This window comes from Canis lupus, chromosome 30 (genome assembly GCF_003254725.2).
Source record: "Canis lupus dingo isolate Sandy chromosome 30, ASM325472v2, whole genome shotgun sequence".
In the NCBI taxonomy this organism is placed as follows: Eukaryota; Metazoa; Chordata; class Mammalia; order Carnivora; family Canidae; genus Canis; species Canis lupus.
Genome location: NC_064272.1, coordinates 39,290,630 through 39,310,863, shown reverse-complemented (window position 1 = coordinate 39,310,863; position 20,234 = coordinate 39,290,630). Strand labels below are relative to the sequence as shown.

General features: G+C 37.0%; 1 protein-coding gene and 1 pseudogene across 1 annotated transcript in view; one reads left to right on the top strand and one right to left on the bottom strand.

The window, feature by feature from the left end:
- PEAK1 (pseudopodium enriched atypical kinase 1) overlaps positions 1-20,234 on the bottom strand; it is a 293,402-nt gene that overhangs the window by 160,786 nt on the left and 112,382 nt on the right. Inside the window, 1 exon segment of the mRNA XM_049104348.1 lies at positions 5,740-5,820. The gene's annotated coding sequence lies outside the window, so the exon portion shown is untranslated.
- LOC118352938 (small ubiquitin-related modifier 2-like) lies at positions 19,377-19,658 on the top strand (annotated as a pseudogene).

Sequence of the window (20,234 nt, the reverse complement as noted above, 5' to 3'; positions counted from 1 at the left end):
TATGGGGCTCTGAACATTTGAACTTACTTACTAGCTTTGAGCAGATGATCTTTAGATAACAGCACTGTCTCTTATTTGAAATAACCAGGACTCAGACTATAAGGGCTATACAATATTTCTATTATCTTATCACATCAGAAATTCTCTATATTTTACTATTAAAAAGTCTGTGAATCAGTATTCATGCTACCAAAATGATGTTTATTTTTAATTTTATAAGGCATGCAGTATGCACATACTAGAGAATAAAAATTAAGCCATTTTTAATGGTTTCCCATAATATGATAAAGTACTTTTTAAAAAAGCCTGTATGGAAAATCTAGAGTTCCTCGAATTTTTTGTAATCTTTAACATACCCTGCAGAAGACCTGCAGACGAGTAACAATACAGACTACAAAATCTTTTACTGAAATGTTGTTTAAATATAAGGATGAACCAAACCAGCAAGGGAGCTCATACAATTTTAATTTCAAAATCAGTGTTCGATAAAAGATTCCTAACTCTGGGAAACGTACAAGGGGTAATAGAAAGGGAGGTGGGCGGGAGTTTGGGGTGACTGGGTGACAGGCACTGAGGGGGGCACTTGACGGGATGAGCACTGGGTGATAGGCTATATGTTGGCAAACTGAACTCCAATAATAAAAATTATGTAAAAAAATCAGTGTTCGTAGAAAATTCTGGTTGCAATTAATACTCTTTGGTTTAAATTTTCCTTGGAGATAGGTTCTCCTAAAAAAAGACTAGAGAGCAAGTGATTATCTATTTTAACAACACTCTAAATTTCATCCAGCAGAATAATTTTTGAATACTTATGAAAATCATCCAGTCTTCTCACTTTGAGAAATAAAAAAAATGAAGGTGGCACATATATACGCTAACAAATAATTAATTACGCTTATGTGATACTGGTTTTCTCTGGGTAAATTCAAATACCCAGGCAATAACAAATGGACTGATCTAAAAAAATATAGGCCAATAGATTCAGTAGCTCCCCTTTATCATCTATATTTCTGGTTTTTAAAAATATGAATCAACTCATTTAATTCTTTAAAATACACACCAAGATATAAAATGAAGTCCTGAACTACATTTAATTGTTAAATAGCAATACATCTGGAAAAGGAAAACTAATCAATATTTTCTTATAACTCCACTGCCACGTTAAACTTTAAGAAGAAAGCTGCAAATCAAATAAATTTCTTGCATTCCTTTGGTATTTAGATCATATACACACACACACACTCACATACATACACACACAAATTAGTATCTTTGTACTTCCCTGTCACCCTGAGATTTACCAAATATGACATCAAAAAGCACCTGAAAGTTCCTCCTATTTCCATACATCTATTAAGAACTGATCTCACATTAGAAAGTACCCTGTCACAGAAACTAAATTCCATAGAAAAAATCAAATCCATATTAATATTGAATAACTCTCCTGGCAAAACATTTTATTTAGTGCTAAGAGATTTGTCAACAAGACAGAAAAATAAAAGTTTCAACTATTTATTTATAGAAATAATTAGTTTAAAAGTCAAAAGGCTTTATCTATTAAAACCATGCCTTTTGAATCACATAGACCATATATATACAGAGAGAATGTTTTCATATGAATGAGACACCAGGCTGGAAGCCTGGCTCTTTAGCTGTTAGGCCAAACAAGGAAAACACGAATCACAGAAAAAAAGCCGAGTCACCTTTAAAAATTCTAAGCCCTCAGCTAAATACCGTATCTGTAGTATGACCAGGAAATCGCGGCTGGCCAACGAGAAACTAACTGTAGTCCTTAAAACTCACTACAGTCTGGACAAGCAAGACATAGTCCTATCACAATAGGCACAATTTAATGAAAGTGTTTATGTCAGGTGTTGGAAGTTTCTAGGAGACTAGCTCCCGAGCTATTGCAAAACAAAAATTAAGTATCAATTACTGTGAAGTGACCTCTTTGGTTTTTCCATTAAAGAACCTTAAGGCAGGGCACCTGGGTGGCTCAGTCAGTTAAGCGTCTGCCTTCAGTTCAGGTCATGACCTTGGGGTCCTGGGATCAAGCCCCAGGTTGGGCTCCCTGCTCAGTCGGGAGTCTGCTGCTGCTTCTCTCTCTGCTCCCCCTCCACTTGTGCTCAGTTTCTCTCTTTCAAGTAAGTAAATAAATAAAATCTTTTTTAAAAGATAAAGATAAAAAAGATAAAGAACCCCTTGCACAAGTTTTGAGATCATACACAAAACTGAGAATTGAAGACCAGTCTATTCAAATCGTCCTCAAACACCAGTTCTCTGAATTCCAGGAGTCTGCGATGGAATGACAATGGGAATCGGCAGGATAGGCACGTGAAAGACCATTAGCAGGTGGGCAAGAAAATCTTTAAAAGGACTCTCAAGGAAAGAAGAGTTGAAGAACATTCTTCCTAAGTCAAATCTTACAAAGTTGCTTTCAAATTTTTTCTACATTTACTCCATCCTTTATTATTTTCCTTTTTCATTAGATTAGAACTATATGAGAGATCCTGCTCCATTAGTTCTACTGAGTAGTTTATAATTTTAAAAAACTTTAGTACAGAATGAAAATAGAAATTTTGTTAATGATAGAATTGTACTATCCACAGTGAAAGCACAATCATACCATGCAGTCTAGAAAAATCAGTTCCTTTTAAAGGAAGGACAATTTGTCTAAAAAAAAAAAAAAAAAAAAAAAAAAAAAAAAAAAAAAAAAAAAAAATAAAGGAAGGACAATTTGGAGACCAAAACTAAAAGAAAAGCTGCTAACATCTATATCTAAGTTTTAAGATAATTTTCTTTCCAATTAAAAAAACATACTGTTTACAGAAAGTTACCAAAGTAAGCAGCATTTTCTACAATAGCCAAATTATAGAAATAGCCCAAGTGTCCACCGACTGATGAATGGCTAAAGAAAATGTAGCATATATATAACAAGGGAATATTCGTCATAAAAAGAATGAAATTTTGCCATTTGCAACAACACGGATGGGGCTGGACAGTATTATGCTGAGTGAATTAAGTCAGAAAAAAAACAAATGTCATATGACTTCCTCGTATGTGGAATTTGAGAAACAAAACAAACAAGCAAAGGGGAGGAAAAAAAGAGAGAGGCAAACCAAGAAACAGACTCTTAATTATAGAGAACTGATGGTTACCAGAGGAGAGGTAGATTGGGTAGGGGGGCAGTTAAATACGGGATGGGGATTAGGGCGGGCACTTGTTATGATGAGCGCTGGGGTTTTACAAAAGTGTTAAATCACTATATTGTACACCTGAAACTAATATTACACTGCATGTTAACTAGAATTTAAATAAATACTTAAAAATAAATAAATGAAAGGAAAAAAGGAACCAAAGGTAAAGCAATTCGTTGTTCAGCACAGCCAGGTTACTGGCAAAGAAAGAGGTAACATTTCTAAGGGAAACCTCCATACCACAGAAACAGGAAAAAAGAGAAAAAAACAAAAAACAAAAAACAAAAACACCTCATATCACTAAAGGCAATCAAATAATTAAATAATTATATGTGAACCTTAGCTTCCCACACTTACTTATTCATTTGTTTTTTAGGAACCTTTCAATTAACTGTTTCAAGTTTCCCTAGCTCACCTACAATTTTTTAATACTTTATTACAAAATATGGTTTCTGTTTGAATTGTTTTGTTAAGTATAGAGTAACTCACATACTACACTACTGATAAACACAATACCAAAAATCAGTTATGCTTACTCCTAATCCAGGAATAAATAAAAACAAAGTTTCTTTCTTTTTTTAAAGATTTTATTTATTTATTCATGAGAGACGCAGAGAGAGAGGCAGAGACACACAGGCGGAGGGAGAAGGAGGCTCCACGTAGGGAGCCTGACACGGGACTCGATCCTGGGTCTCCAGGACCAGGCCCTGGGTCAAAGGCGGCGCTAAACCCCTGAGCCACCGGGGCTGCCCAAAAACAAAGTTTCAATCAGCTCATAGACTTCAGTTTTTGCCACCTCCTTTCTTCTTTGTTCCTGCTATTTATAGTGCTGAGGTCATTACCACTTTCATACTGGAAAATGTTTGCTTTTCCTGCTTGGACTTGCTTCACAAATCACTGAATTCTCACTTTCTCACACAACAGGACTTCATCACAGGACATAATCAAACCCACCAAAGCAAGCAAGCCTGGTAAACTTTAGGCCCAGCTAGGAGACCTTGGATGAATTCATTTCTATAATAATGATGATCATATTTAATCCACAAAACTGTGGTGAGACTCGGATGAGGTTAACATACGTGAAAAAGCTCTGAATGTTCAAAGTATCACACAAAGGTCAGGGTCTCCGTTTCTTCATCTGTCATTCGGGAGGATTCCATTAGCTGATCTCTAAAGACTTCCTTCCACCTCCAAAAATTCTTTGATCTTTACATCTGAAGTACATAAAAACTCTACTTACTGAGACGGCCACTTTATAGCTGTAAGAGAGGTAGGGAACAATCAACTCTCACAAAAGGAGTCCAGAGGCAGGCTAAGGGACCTGCAGGCCGGAGAACTCCAGAGGCACGTTGGGGCAGGCTGAACTGAAACCTAACTGCCTTAAAATCCTCTGGCCTGTGGTGCGGGTCACTATTCTGTGAGCAGGAAAAGCGCTCTTCACCACAGCAAAATGATCTTTTCAAGCTGGTTACTAATGAAAAGCTCATTAAAAAGATGTAAATTTTTAAATAAAATAATACTAAGATGTAAATATCATTTTGGTGAAAGTGACTTAACTAACAGTCCAGTTAACAATGCTTACAAATGATACTAACAGCAAAAGGGGCTCAAATCAAACTGCCCAGCTATTCATTTGGCTAGATATTCAACTTAAAGTCAATGGGCATGAGTAAACTCTATCTAACCTTTCCTAATTAAAGGGTTTTAATCCTGATTTTGTTACTTACTAGCTATGCAATCTTGGGCAATTTACTTATTTCTCTGAGCCTCAGTCCCCTCATCTTTACCTTTTTTTACCTTTTTTAAGTTGTTTTTTTTGTTTTTGTTTTTGTTTTTTTTAAGTAATCTCTATACCCAATGTAGGGTTTGAACTCACAACCCTGAGATCAAGAGTCACATGCTCCTCTGACTGAGCCAGCCAGGCGCCCCTCCTCACTTTTAAGACAGATTATCATACCAAGCATTTCACCTAGCTATTATGAATTAAATGAGCTAGTTCACCTGAAGGCCCTATAACAGTGTCTGGCACATACGGAGTTCCCTTCTCCAATCTAGTAGACTTCAAGGGAATAGAGAATGCTTGTCTCTCCTTTTACTTCATCAGACAGATTCCTGAATTTAAATATACAAGGACCTGGTCCTCAAATTCAGTTATCAGCAGTTGTACAACAACTAAACCTAAATAAAATGAGGGCATTGTGACCTAATGGAGACCAGATGAGGTTTGGAGTGAGTCAACAAATCTGAGTTTGAATACTAGCCTGACTACCTAAGAACTTTTGACCTTGGGCAATTTACCAAACTTCTCACCGCTTCTTATCTGAAAATGAGACTATTATCTAGCTTTTGTCATTCTGTCTTTACTATTCACTTAGACATTGCAAATACTTTGAAAAGAGTATGTCTTATTCATCTTGGTCTTACATAGTAAGGTAAGGTTCAAAATCACGAGATTTGATGCTGGAATAAGGCAGGAGATGGATAAAAAAGGGATTCAAGACTAGAATAGATGTGTCACATGATGGAAAGAGAAAGTACAAACCCAGTTAACTGGCTCCACCACCAGGCATTATGTCATTGCTTCCTTTTCTTTCTTTACAAATGGTCCTCAAATATTCTTTTCCTATAGGAAAATGCAAAGTAGGAAATAAATATTAGTGAAGGTTACTCGAATCATACTTGAAAACTAAGCATTCTTTAATTTACCATTAGTCAGAGTTAAACTATTACTCATTCTATTTAGTGGACTTGTTTTTAAGTGATAAAATAAGAGGTGTTTTAATTTAGGAAATACTATGGGTTTTAAGTAGCATAAAAGTAACCTTACCTCAAAAAATTACTTTTAATGAATAACAACACCTTTGTTAAAGATAAATACTCAGGACTGCATTGAATGAAGCATTGTAGTTCATTACATTATGCAAAAATATTTCTAAAACTAAATTCTTAATCTTCTGGGTGAAGGGTGAGTGGTGGGATACCTAAAATTATGAGAATCTGATGAAAACTATGAATTGCATCTCTCCAAAAATGCACACACGAATCACACTTTGCATATAATTTTAGTTAAGTCATTAACCCAGTCACCTACCCCGTGAATCTCTAAAACCTGGTAGTAGACTCTGAGGAACAGTTTTTGAGTTATTCAAAATAATGGATTTCTAGGATTTTAGAACTATAAGCAATTTAGCAATCATCTAATGTAAACAAACTGCTAATAGAAAATAGAAGTAGTGGCCCAGAAAGTTAAAAAAGAGTAAGTAAAGGCTTACTGTCCGACGACTATACTAATCCACATAAGACTGACCATGCAAACTTTAGTATAAATCATCACCTTTGAGTTAGAATAATTCTCACAGTGGAACCCAAATAGGATTCTGCCAAATGGCCTTTTGGTCCACACAGCAGTGGCTGTTAAGAGAGAATTTTGGAGTTTTGCACAGAAATGTGAAAATGCTGATCGACTCAATCTTTCTTATTACCCTCAGGTTCTTCCAATACAAAATGGAAAATAGTAAAACCTAGCTGTGTAGGATTATTTTAGGGATAAAATCAGACAACATACATAAAGTATTTAAACACAGGGCTTAGTGCATAGTAGGGCTCATGAAATGATATGAATTAAAAAAACATTTGTCTGCAACAACATGGATGTATCTAGAGTATAATGCTAAGAGAAATACGTCAAAGACAAATACAGTATGATTCCACTCATATGTGGAATTTAAGAAACAAAACAAATGAGCAAAGAGAAAAGGAGACAAACCCAAAAACAGACTGTTAACTAAATAGAGAACAAACTGGTGGTTACCAGAGGGGAGGTCGGTGGGAGGGTGGGTGAAATACGTGAGGAGGGTTAAGAGTACACTTATCATGATGAGCACTGAGTAATGCAGAGAACTGAATCACTATAATATACACCTGAAACTAATATAACACTGTATGTTAACTATACTGGAATTAAAATTTCTTAAAATTAATAATTAAAAGTTTTTCTTATCAAGTCATGGAATTGGACAAAATATGAAACAAATCTCTAAGTAAATGAGTAAGGAAGCTCAAAGATGCTTTGAACAAAGTAAGTGGCAAACATTTACTGAGCATCTTCTACATAATATACTATTCAAGGTGTTACTGAGGATATAGAAAAGATAAAATTGTCCTTTCACGAGGAATTTAGGAAAAGAGAGCTTTCCCTTCTCATTTCCATCTTGGGTCTCTTTTTTCCTTTCCCCCTTAGGGTTCAGCTTTTCAGCATAAATTCTTTGGGTTGTTGCCACCAGGACTGGGAGGACTCCTCACATGATAAGCCCTGACCCTGACCTTTCACATGAGCCTCAGGCTCCTATATCCTGTTGCTTTTGGACGTTTCCAACTGAATATACCATAGGTAAAAACTCAGTATGTTCAAAAGTGAGCTTTTCGTCTCTTCCCTGTTTTGGTTAACAGCGCAGGAGCCACTTAGACACACCAAAAGTCTAATAATAATCACATTTCACCAATCATCTTTAAGTCTCACTGATTTCTACTCTAAATGCTTTCCAAGTGTATTTTCTCTATTCTATCCCTATCAACAGTACCCAAATCCAGGTCATTATCTCTCAATATGACCAATTTAAGTAATCTAATCAGTCCACTCTTATCCTACCTCAGAATCATTTGTTATACTGCTGCCAAAATGATGACTCAAATAGGAAAATCTTGTCAAGTCATGCACCATATGTCAGACCCTTCAATGGCTATTATCCATAGAATGAAGTCACAGTTCATCCACAGAGTAAGTGAATTGTATGACATTTATTTATTTTTATTTTAAAGATTTCATCTATTTATTCATGAGACACACAGAGAGAGAGGCAGAGACACAGGCCGAGGAGAAGCAGGCTCCATGCAGGAAGCCTGACGTGGGACTTGATCCCGGGACTCCAGGATCACGCCCTGGGCTGAAGTCAGGTGCTAGACCACGGAGCCATCCAGGAACTCCTGACAGTATGACACTTAAAGTACTCAATCACCTGGCTCATGCCTCTATCTCTTTGGCTTCACTTTATATTTCTCCCCTTCATCACACCAAAATCATACTGAATCCCATGTGTTCTCACGCTGTTCTCCTTGCCAATATAACCATAACATCCTTTGCACACACAGGAAATTCCTACTTGTTCTTCAAAATTCAGATCCAGGATCACTTCCTCTGGAAGTCTCTCCAGAGGATACTTCCCTACCCCACTAAGCTCACACAGCACCACAACCAGCACACAGGAGACATTTGTTATACTGAACAAAAATAAAACTAAGCAAACTAGTCACACAGCAGCAATTAATTTATAAATATAAAGCCAGTAAAAAAGGAAACTAGTTGGATTTCAGTGTTTCTTTGGGGGAAAAAAGTCTTGATCTAAAGATCTGAGGAGTAATTGTTCATAGATTGTTGGAAGAGAGGAAATAAAAGTATTTGAGTAAAAGATAAAAATGAGCACATTTAGAGGAGAAATTTGTATATTAAGGCTGGAGGGATAGTAAACAGCAAATATATAAACTCAAAAAATGTTGCCATCCTCATAAAGAGGTTTAGGGACCACAACCAATAAATCACCAGATTTTTTTCAAATAATTTTCTCTCAAACTATATGGTATAGTTACCATTTACAGACACTACCTTACACTTCCAATTAGAGAGATATTAGTTAGAAAGATATTTTCATCTTTTAGTTAATCCCTTACAATCTTACAGGTTTAGGAAAGCACTCCTACTCAATTAGCATATACTGAGGAACTTTACATAAAATCTTGAAATTATAATATATCTTTATGTTACATGATAGTTTGGAGAACCGGAATAAGGCAATAGACTCTTTTCAGGTAGGTCAAGGGCTAGTCAATCTTACTAAATCATCTTTATTATTGGAACGTTAGATTATTCCAAGTCAGAAGAAGAAACTGAAAATATTGTAAGCTTAATATTCAAGTCACAGAGGGATTAAACTATAAATATTTTGTTCTCTGAAAGCAGAATAATTAAAGAATATCAATCCTGAAAGTTAAATACACTAATCATAGTGCAAAGAACAGATCTATGAGGTATTTCCATATTAAGAATGAAAAGAGGAAAAAAGTATTGTATCTTTGAACTGCACTTGATGACACAATCTACTGCTTACAGTAAAGACAGAGAACATTCACTCTAATACATTAGCTAAAAGACCATAAGCAGTACAAGTAAATCAGCCATCCCAAACTGAAGCATCTCTAAATGGAGTTCTGTATCATTTTTATTTTATATATTTAAAACTATATGTCTATAGAAGATGATAACAACCCAAAGCAAGATTCTCCTGTATCAAAAAGAAAGGTGATTAGAAAACAGATATATGCTGACATCAAGCACAGAAGCACTTTGGAGCATAAAAGTCATTTGCATGGAGTTGTATGTCTTCTTGTCCTTGACTCTGTAAATGCCAATTCCCTGCTTTTCAGTTTGCAGACAGTAAAAAGTGAGATACAACGCCGAATGTTCATTTTCAACATAACACTGATGTTATGTCAGAAAATATGGATGATTCTCACTCTCGCATAATACCTGTCATCTTAAAATACCCCTACTGATATGAACCAACGTTCGTGAATGAAAGGTTAAGAAATCCTTTTGAGCTGTTGTATTCAAGCAAATTGACAGATATGAATGCACAAACACTAGTCTTCGATTATGAAATCCCCTCATACATAAACACCATTGTAATATAAATTTCTAAGAGTAGAGGGACTGAAAATGTACCAAGCTTGCTAAAGAGAATAACACCAAGTTATAAAAGAAACTGGCAGCCCAAGAATATGATGTTGACAACCACAACAAGTGTGCTCAAGTGTGCTGTACATGATCATTTAGATGCTGTCAGCCAGTATCATCTGAATTTTTTTTCAAAACTCCATTTTATGCAAAACCTGCTGGCTTAGGGAAGGAATACAGAATATGATCTAAAACATCTAACTGGTTTTGTCTGTTGTGTATTTATCTTTCAACAAGAAGAGAAAGTTGTATATTTCTTGGGACCACAATTTTAACCATAAATTGGGGCTAATGTCTGCACTGTACACATGTAAGAACTGTTCATAAAAGAGTAGCAGATTTTATATACATGCATAGTCAATTCTCACTATTGTGGTAGTTATGTTCTATAAAGATTCCACAAACACTGCATCAGTGAATACTGAACTTCTAGTGCTTCTAGGAAACGGGAAATATAGGGTTAGCCTCTGATCACAACATTTTCACCAACTGATTAATACATAAAGTTTGTCTTATGTGTATTTCTGTTAAAAACATGTTATTATTTTTTTTAATTTTTAAAAAAGATTTTATTTATTTATTCATGAGAGACACAGAGATAGAGGCAGAGACACAGGCAGAGGGAGAAGCAGGCTTCATGCAGGGAGCCTGACATGGGACTCGATCCCGGGTCTCCAGGATCATGCCCTGGGCCAAAGGCGGCACTAAACCACTGAGCCACCAGGGCTGCCCCATGTTATTTATTAAATATTGTTGATTCATTAAAATTGAACTCAACAGTGTAATTCATGACTGAACGAAGTTTATGTAACACACATAAGGCACATCACAACTTTATTGTATTTAGGAACACTATGCAGCACTTCAGCACATTTGTAGGACAAGTTAAACAGCATAATCACCCCGAAAAGACACAAAAAATATAAAAAATGTGGCACTAAGAATATTGCGAAAAGGACATTAGTTTATAGTATGAGAGTTAAAACAAGAAGGCAAGTGTCACCTTGTTCAACATCAGCTGAGAGTGCATACATCAGGCAACTCATTTTTTAAAAATTAATCTTGATACCCAAATGTGGGGCTTGAACTCACAACCTCAAGATCAAGAGTCACATGCTCCAATGACTGAGCCAGCCAAGCACCCCCAGTCAACTCGTTTTTCACACTCTGAACACACCTACAAATGATTGAGAAAGCACCACAATTATTGATTTGGGAGTTGCAAACGAATTTTAGCAAGTAGGTGAATTTGTAAACATGAAAGACATGAGCAATAAGGATCAACTGTGTATCTGTGTATATATCCCTGTGTGTGTGTGTATATGAATGACATGTCGCCCATGATATACCTGAGAGGAAAGACAAGTTGTGAGACTCCCTAGTGTGAGACTCTCCTAAAGTCCATTTCACGTTTTCCACTTGGCACACTGGATACCTTCACCTGAAACGTACTATGAGCACTTCAAACCTAACAGAGCAAGCTCATCTTCTGTGCTTACCCCAAACCTGCTTCGTGTTGCATTACTACTCAAGTCACTGTGACTCTGACTCCTTTCTCCCCATCTCACCCAGGCACCAAATCATGTTGATTCATCTCTTCCCTGCCCAAGGCCACTACAGTGTTAAATGCCTTTCTATCATTTGGACCATTAGCAGAGTTTTACCACCTGTTTTTCTATCCTCTACTCCAAAATCACAAGCTGTATTACTGTCAGTGTTAGTTTTTTTGTTTTTTTTTTTAAAGATTGTATTTTACTATTTATCCATGAGAGACAGAGAGAGAGCCAGGCAGAGACACAGGCAGAGGGAGAAGCAGGCTCCATGCAGGAAGCCTGATGCGGGACTCGATCCTGAGACCCCGGGGTCACTCCCTGGTCCGAAGGCAGGCGCTAAACCACTGAGCCACCCCCAGGCGTCCTGGTATATAATGCTTCTTTGTGATTTGGCATCAAATCGTCCTTTTATATTCATCTACTATCACTCATCTCTGATAAATTCTATAGCCACAGTAATTGAATATTTCCCATTTTTTGAATATATTATGCCTTTTTTTTTATATTATGGCTTTTAAAGACCTTTATACATATTAGAAATTCCACTAGGAATGTTCTTTCTTCCATTCTTTACTTGCCCTTAAAGCCTCTGCTTACGTCATCTCCCTTATGAAGACTTTTCTGATGAGCCTTTACCTCCACTTCAAGCCAAGTTAGTCACTATATTCCCTGTGCTTCCATAATATTTTCACATACTTGGATTATAAAATTCCTTGAGTTCTAATTATAAAGGAAGTACAAGAATGTGCAAGGTTGGCCAAATATTGATTTGGGTGATCAATATTTGTGCAGCTGGGTGATGCAGATTCATTATACTATACCATACTATACATTATACTATTGTCTATTTTAGTATTTGTGCTAAATTTCCATTAAAATAAAGTATAAGTCAAGGTACAGAAACAGAAGGAGAGAGAAAATATTTGACTACAAGTAATTGAAAATTAGCCTTACATGTGATTTAAATAAATATGACATTAACTTTTTTCTCCGCATAAGAAGTCCAGAGATACCTAGTCTAGGGTCCTTTCAGAGGCTCAAGAAGGTCATCAAAGACCAAATCTCTCTCTTTTTGCTCCATTTAGTTGTGGTTTGTTGCTTCAAATATGCTTGCAGTTATGTTTATATTCAAGGCAGGAAAAAGGACAGTGCAAGTCACACTTTTACCTCTTTAATGGGGAAGACAAAAGCATTATTTCAGTGCCCTCGGTAAACTTAGCTTGGAATACACGGTCCATAAGCTGTCCAGTCATCTAACAGTGCCTTGATGGCCTGATCCTCCTGCTTTGAAGGCAGAGACTGTTTTTGTACTTTAGTAACTAATCCAGTTCCTAGCATAGAGAGGTACTTTTTATCTAATGAATATATGGATCTATTAAGGGAAAATTATAGTATGCATAGTAACACAAGAATTCTGCTAATTTTCTTTTTAAAGAATATCATAATATTCTTTAATATTTTAAAAGTAATATAATAAAAAATTGCCAATGTTGTGCAAATAAAGAACTACTAGTATTTTCAGTAGTTTGTTCTATCATGAGATGTTTTACTGTTCTCTCCGTCGATGACCAGGCAAAGGATTAACAAAAAGTCAAGAGAATTGAATTTTTGTCCAAGCAAAACAATCTGGATGAAATTCAATTTACTTAAAGAAAATGCTTATTTATTTCTAAGGGTTGTTCTGAGGATAAGGGAAATATCAATATGAAAGCACAGTGAAATGTATAAAACGGTATAAACACATGCATTATAAATGTAATGGTTCTATTAAGTCTTACAGTTTCTATGTAGTATGCATAAAGATATATACCATCTGGTACACAATAATATGAATTAAAAATTAAATACTATTAATATCTAGTAAGGATGCTGAACATGGTTAGGTGAGTTTCTGGATTTGGCCCTGGTTCTTTCATGGCTATGGGGAAGTAAACTAACTGGACCTTAAATTTACACTCTACTAAAGGAAAAATGCTTTATAAAATAAGTGTCTTGATGCAATTATAAAATATCCACAAACTTAAAAGTGGGATATGATAAACAAACTAGTTAACACAGAATACTTGACATCAAATCCCAATTCATCAATTAATAATTACTACCAATAAATGAACAGTACGAAAGTAGGCCAAGGTCCTAAAGCACTTCTAAGTTAAATTAAGTGAGAAAAAAAATTGTGGAAGCACTGAATATTAATTTTCCTTTGACTTCAATAACCTTGATTGTGCTTATAAAGAGTACTCCTCAGGGTGACCTTATGGCTCATACATATAGGCAACACTGGGGGTCAGAAATATTCCTAATAAAAAAAAAGAAAAAGAAAAAGAAAAAGACAAAGAAATATTCCTAATAAATGATCATTTCAATAGCCTGTTCTCTAAATTTTTATTAAGTTATATATTTCCTAACTGATAAGAGTGTTATGTTAAAACAAGCATTATGTAAATACAACAAAAAACAGTAGCCAATACTAAGGAAGAGAAAAATGACAGTCAAGAGTATTATTGAGCCAGTAATACTCTACAGAATATTATATTAAAACTTCATTTTTATTGGATTTGGAGACAATAGTTGCTTTGAAGAAAACATGGTCTTCTGTCAAGTATGTTTAATTAATTCTCACTTCTCAAACATTCAAATACTTTAATCTTATTATTAAAGATTTACCATTTCCTAACTCATTTAAGCAGAAACTATTCCCCATAGGTTACCATGGAATTATTAATACTGAAAACTGACTCATCTTAATATGAAAAACCTTATCAAGACTATAGGCCAGTAAATTCCAACAGGGCACTGTATAAAAGCATCAGCAGATCATAAGCAGAGATGAAAAATTTCAACAGGGGATCAGACCTACCTAAAGTTTTTTGTATAGGAGGAACACATCCATTTCATAAGAAACCAAAATGTTAGAACAGTAAGAATGAGCTTATGCTTTATAGATGTATCCACTCAATTTCAAATACATCAATTTTTTTTTAAAATGTGGAGAAACAGAATGTTTCTCTTCCTGTTTTATTTGCATCCATAGTTTTTTCAGCTAAAATTTCAACAGTGACTGTTTCTCCTACAAAGAATTTGGCATATTTGCAATAAACAATAAATTATTTGTTAATGTATGTAAAAATAAAAGTTGTAAGTGATGTAATTACAATGAGGGGCAATATTAAATATTTAACTTTTCAGATAGAGGAGGAAGTCTATTATATAAGATTCATTGCTTTTTAAAATACTCATGATTTTGTCTCATTAAAAATTAGAAGATTATATTAATAAAAGATTCACTACAGCAGAAGATACAATTATGCACATTTATACACCTACTGACAGACCATCAAAGCATATGAAGCAAAAACACAAAGTTGAAGGGAGAGTGCACACTTTTCCAGTGCACCTGGGTGGCTCAGTCAGTTAAGTGTCTGCCTTTGGCTTAGGTCATGATTTCAGGGTCCTGGGATCCAGCCCCATGTCAAGCTCCCTGCTCAGTGGGGAGTCTGCTTCTACCTCTCCCTCTGCCCCTCCCCCTTGCTCATGTGCTCTCTAATTAATCTTAAAGGGAGAAACGAACAGTTCTACAATAATAGTTGGAGGCCTCAATATCCCACTCACAATAATGGATAACACAACCAATAGAAGATAATAGAGACTAAACATAATAAACCAACTAGACCCAAAAGACATATACAGAACCCTCTACCCAACAACAGAGTACATATTCTTCACAGATGCACATGAGACATTTTCTAGGACAGACCATATGTTCAGCCATGAATTAAGCCTCAACAGATTTAGAAAGATATCATACAAAATATATCTTTTGCAACCACAACAGGATGAAGTTAGAAACCAACAACAGAAGTAAAACTAGAAAATTCACAAATTTGTGGAAATTACATACTCTTACAACCAATGGATTAAAAAATAAGTCACAAGAGATATTAGAAAATATTTAAAGATAACTGAAAATGAAAATACAACATGTCAAAATTGACGGGATGCAGGGAAAGCAGTGCTTAAGGGGAAAATATATAGCTACAAATGCTTGCATTAAAAAAACAAGAGCTCAAATCAGCAACTTAACCTTCCAACTTAAGCAACCAAAGAATAAACTAAACCCAAAGGTAGCAGAAGGAAGGAAATAATAAAGATTAGAACAGAGATAAATGAAATAGAGGACAGAAAAGCCATAGAGGACAAACAATGAAACCAAAAGTGGGTTCTTTGAAAAAAATCAACAAAACGACAAATCTTTAGCTAGACGGTCTAAAAAGCAGAAAAGACTCAAATTACTGACATCAGAAATAAAACTGGAGTCATTACTACCAATTCTACAGAAATAAAAAGAAGTATAAAAGAGTTTGGAGCACCTCGGTGGTTCGGTCAGTTGAGCGTCTGACTCTTGGTTCTGGCTCAGGTCGTGATCTCAGGGCCTTGAGATAGAACCCCACAGAGGTATCTGCACTCAGCAAGGAGTCTACTTGTCCCTCTCCCTCTTCCTCTCCCCCCATTTTTTATGCACGTATGAATGCTCTCTCTCAAATATTTGAAAAAAATATTTGAAAAAAAACCAGTTCTATGAACAGCTGTTCACCAACAAACTGGATAACCTAGAGGAAATGGACAAATTCCTTGAAACACAAAACCAGTACTGCCAAAACTAAATCATGAAGACATAGAAGATCTGAATAAACCTATAATGAATAAAGAACTAAATCAGTAATCAAAAATCTCTAAATAAGGAAAAGCCTTGGACCTGATGGTTTCACTAGTGAATTCTACCAGACAGTTAAAGAACTAAAAGTAGCCCCTCTCAAACTTTTCCAAAACACTGAAGAGGAGGGAACACTACTTAATTCATTCTATAAGGTCAATATTATCCTGATATCAAAGCCAGACAAAGACACTACAAAAAAGACAAAAGGCCCCAAAATAAACCCTCATATATATTTCACATATATGCAAATCAAAAGCACAATGAGATACCACCTCACATTCAATAGAATGGCTAGTACAAGGGGAAGAAAGAAAGGAAGGGAGGGAGGCAGGCAGAAAGGCAGAACAAGTTCCGGTGAGGATGTGGAGGAAGTGAATGCTTGTGCACTGCTGGTACCATTTAAAATGGTAACTGCTGTTACCGAAAACAGGATGGAGACTCCTTAAAAATTAAGGATAGAATTAGCATGTTACCCAGCAATTTACTTCTCAGTATATACCCAAAAGACGTGAAAGCAAGGTCTTGAAGAGATACAATGGCATTCACGGCAGCACCACTCACCAACGATAAAGCATGAAAACTGCTCAAGCGTCCACTGACAGACAAATGAACACAATGCAATACTATTCAGCTTCAAAAAAGGAGGGAACTTCTGCCAAATGCTACCAACATAGATGGACCTTGAAGACATCCGCTTAAGTGGAATGAACCAGTCACAAGACAAACATGCATGATCCCATTTACATAAGGCACTTAAAGTCATCAGATCATACAGGCAGAAAGTAGAATGGTGGACGCCACAAGGCTGGGGGCACCAGGGAAGAGGGAGTATCAGAAGGTGGAGGAGGGACTATGTAAAGTATTCTCCAAAAGGAAAAGGCATTTTGAGACCAAAAAACAAAGCAGGCAATGCCACACAATTTATAGATTTGTATAAGGGAAACTTACTGACAGGGAGGATTGAATGGGTCATTCAGAGCTGCACAGTTAATTCCCAAAAAGTCGGGCCCTTGGCCTACAGAGCAAGGGCACGGAGTGGGGCACTGTAGTAAGGTCGGAGGGTTCACGTGCATTTCAGAGGGTTTGCATGCACCTAACTGACAGACCTCATGATGCTACCTGTGCATCAAGAAGGGGAAAGACTATGGTATTTTAACAAATTTACAGAGGGCCAAAGCCATCCTCCCCACATTCCAGCCTTAGTGGGCATTTCTAAGGCACGTATGCTAATCTCCAAGGGGCCTGGAGCACGTAGCCCCAAGAGAGGTCACAGAGAGGACAGAAACAAGATGAGGGGCCTCTGATAGAGTCAGTATTGTCATCACTCCTCTAGGGAGTTATTGTTTGTAAGTACAGAGCAGTTTTGCAAGATGAAAAGAGTTACACAGATGGATGGTGCTGATGGTTCCACATTATGAATGTATAAAATGCCAACTCTACACTTAAAGTGGTTAAGATGGGGGCAGCCTGGGTGGCTAAGCGGTTTAGCGCCGCCTTCAGCCCAGGGCCTGGTCCTGGAGACCTGGGATCGAGTTCCACACTGGGCTCCCTGCATGGGGCCTGCTTCTCCCTCTGCTTGTATCTCTGCTGCTCTCTCTCTCTCTCTCTGTGTCTCTCATGAATAAATAAAGTATTTTTTAAAAAATGGTTAAGATGGTACAATTTATGCTTATTGTATTTTACCACAATAAAAAAAATTAGAAAACATTGAGGGGTAGTGGATAGAATAAATGAGCCACTGGGGAATAAGAGAAGCATCTAAATGTCATGAGTAAGGGGGAATGATTATAAATTATTATAAATAAAGAAGGAAGGGGGAAGGAAATAAATGAAAGAAGATAGGGAGAGAGAGTAAAAGGGAGGGAGGGACTCACACACACAAATATATACACACTAAGAAGCACACTTTGAACTTTGGCCCAAAGCACCATGTACTATAGCATAGAAAATGCCTCCAGGGTATCAATCACTGTCAAATTGAGATTCTTTTATTTTTTTTATTTATTTATGATACTCACAGAATGAGGGAGAGAGAGAGAGAGAGGCAGAGACACAGGCAGAGGGAGAAGCAGGCTCCATGCACCGGGAGCCCGACGTGGGATTCGATCGCGGGTCTCCAGGATCGCGCCCTGGGCCAAAGGCAGGCGCTAAACCGCTGCGCCACCCGGGGATCCCAATCACTGTCAAATTCTGACATCAAAGATAAAAAGCCCAACTTGGTCTAAAATGGCCAAAATCGGACTTAATCAGAAATAATCTGCTGTAAAAAAAAAAAAAATGTACATCTGAAAGGCCTAGACCATGTTCCACTGCCATTCCCTGTTAGGATGTCAAACTGAATTTGGAAGAGTTCAGTATTACTTGTGTTTGCTGAAGTTAGGTCTTAGGATAACACAGAGCGTGACTGCTCCTCTGAGCAGCTGACTTGACGGGTGCTGTGGGCAAGTACTACAGCCTTTCACTGAAGAAAGCTTATATTTCACAAGAGCTACTTAAAAACCAATATTTTCACTACTTCAAATAAGAGAAGTAAAATATTCTAGTTTCAAACTCACTCCAAGCTTCAAATAAAAAAACAGAGGTTCTTATAAACTTCTCTTAGCCTTAGAGTTAAGGAATGTGCTACTAACACCTGGGACTGCCTCTTCCCTAAAGCCTGTGTCACTTCAACTGACGTAACAGCTCATCCTCCTTGGAGGAATTCAATCACCCTGTCAGATAGTCCCAGTTAACAGTCAGGTGAAAATACTTCTCACGGGGGATCCTTTTAGTGTAGTAACACGTCTCTGTAGCTCTTTAAAACCTGTAGGCATGCTCCATGGCAGCCACCTCCTTCTTTTGCCACTCCTGGTGCCACCTGTGTGCTCCCTTGGTGGGACTTGGTACCTCCTCTTTTTTTTTTTTAAGATTTTATTTATTTATTCGAGAGAGAGAGAGAGAGAGGCAGAGACACAGGCAGAGGGAGAAGCAGGCTCCATGCAGGGAGCCCGACGTGGGACTCGATCCCGGGTCTCCAGGATCATGCCCTGGGCGGAAGGCAGCGCTAAACTGCTGAGCCACCCGGGCTGCCCACTTGGTACCCCTTTTGTGAAGCAGCAGCTGGGGAGACTCCAGCACTCACCATGGTAAACAAGAAGCCCAAGGAAGGAGTCGGGACCGACAAGAACCATCATGTTAATTTGAAAGTGGTGGGGCAGGATGGTTCTGGGATCACAGTATAAGACTGAGGCATACACCATTTAGTAAACCAGTGAAAGCCTATTGTGAAGACAGGGTTTGTCAGTGGGGCAGATCCGTTTGCGATCTGAGGCAGCCAACCAATGAAACAGACACACATGCACACCTGGAAATGGAGGATGAATACAATTGATGTGTTCCAGCAGCAGACAGGAAGTGTTTACTAAAAAGGGAACCTGCTACTTTACTCCAGAAGTCAGTTTTTCCAGCCAAGAAGACATCCTCAGTGAAAAAAAAAAAAAAAAAAATGCAATTTGGTTCCACCACAACCACTACAATATAGTTTTCTCTATTCTCTCATTTTCCCCTTTCCCCTTCTTTCATTGTACATAAAAAAATTTCAAAGATTCTACTTATTTATTTGACAGAGAGCACGAGTTGAGGGGTCAGTAGAGGAGAGAGACAAGCAGACTCTCTGCTGAGCAGGGAGCTCAATGTGGGGCTTGATCCTAGGACCCTGGGATCATGACCTGAACAGAAGGCAAACACTTAACTGACTGAGCCACCCCTCATATTGTTTTTTTTTTTTTTTTTTTTTTTTTAACTAAATGGCCAATGGTATGTTTTGATCAATGTCAAATGGAGACAGGATGGGGAAAATACTGGTTCTCTGAAAACACTCCCTTTCTCCAGTGGTGGCTTGCTCATTCAGCTCTCATTTTTATATTCCAGTAAGTTATTTTGCTCTCACTGTTAACAACAACAACAAAAAGAACAACATAAAAATCCTTGCATACTTTGTT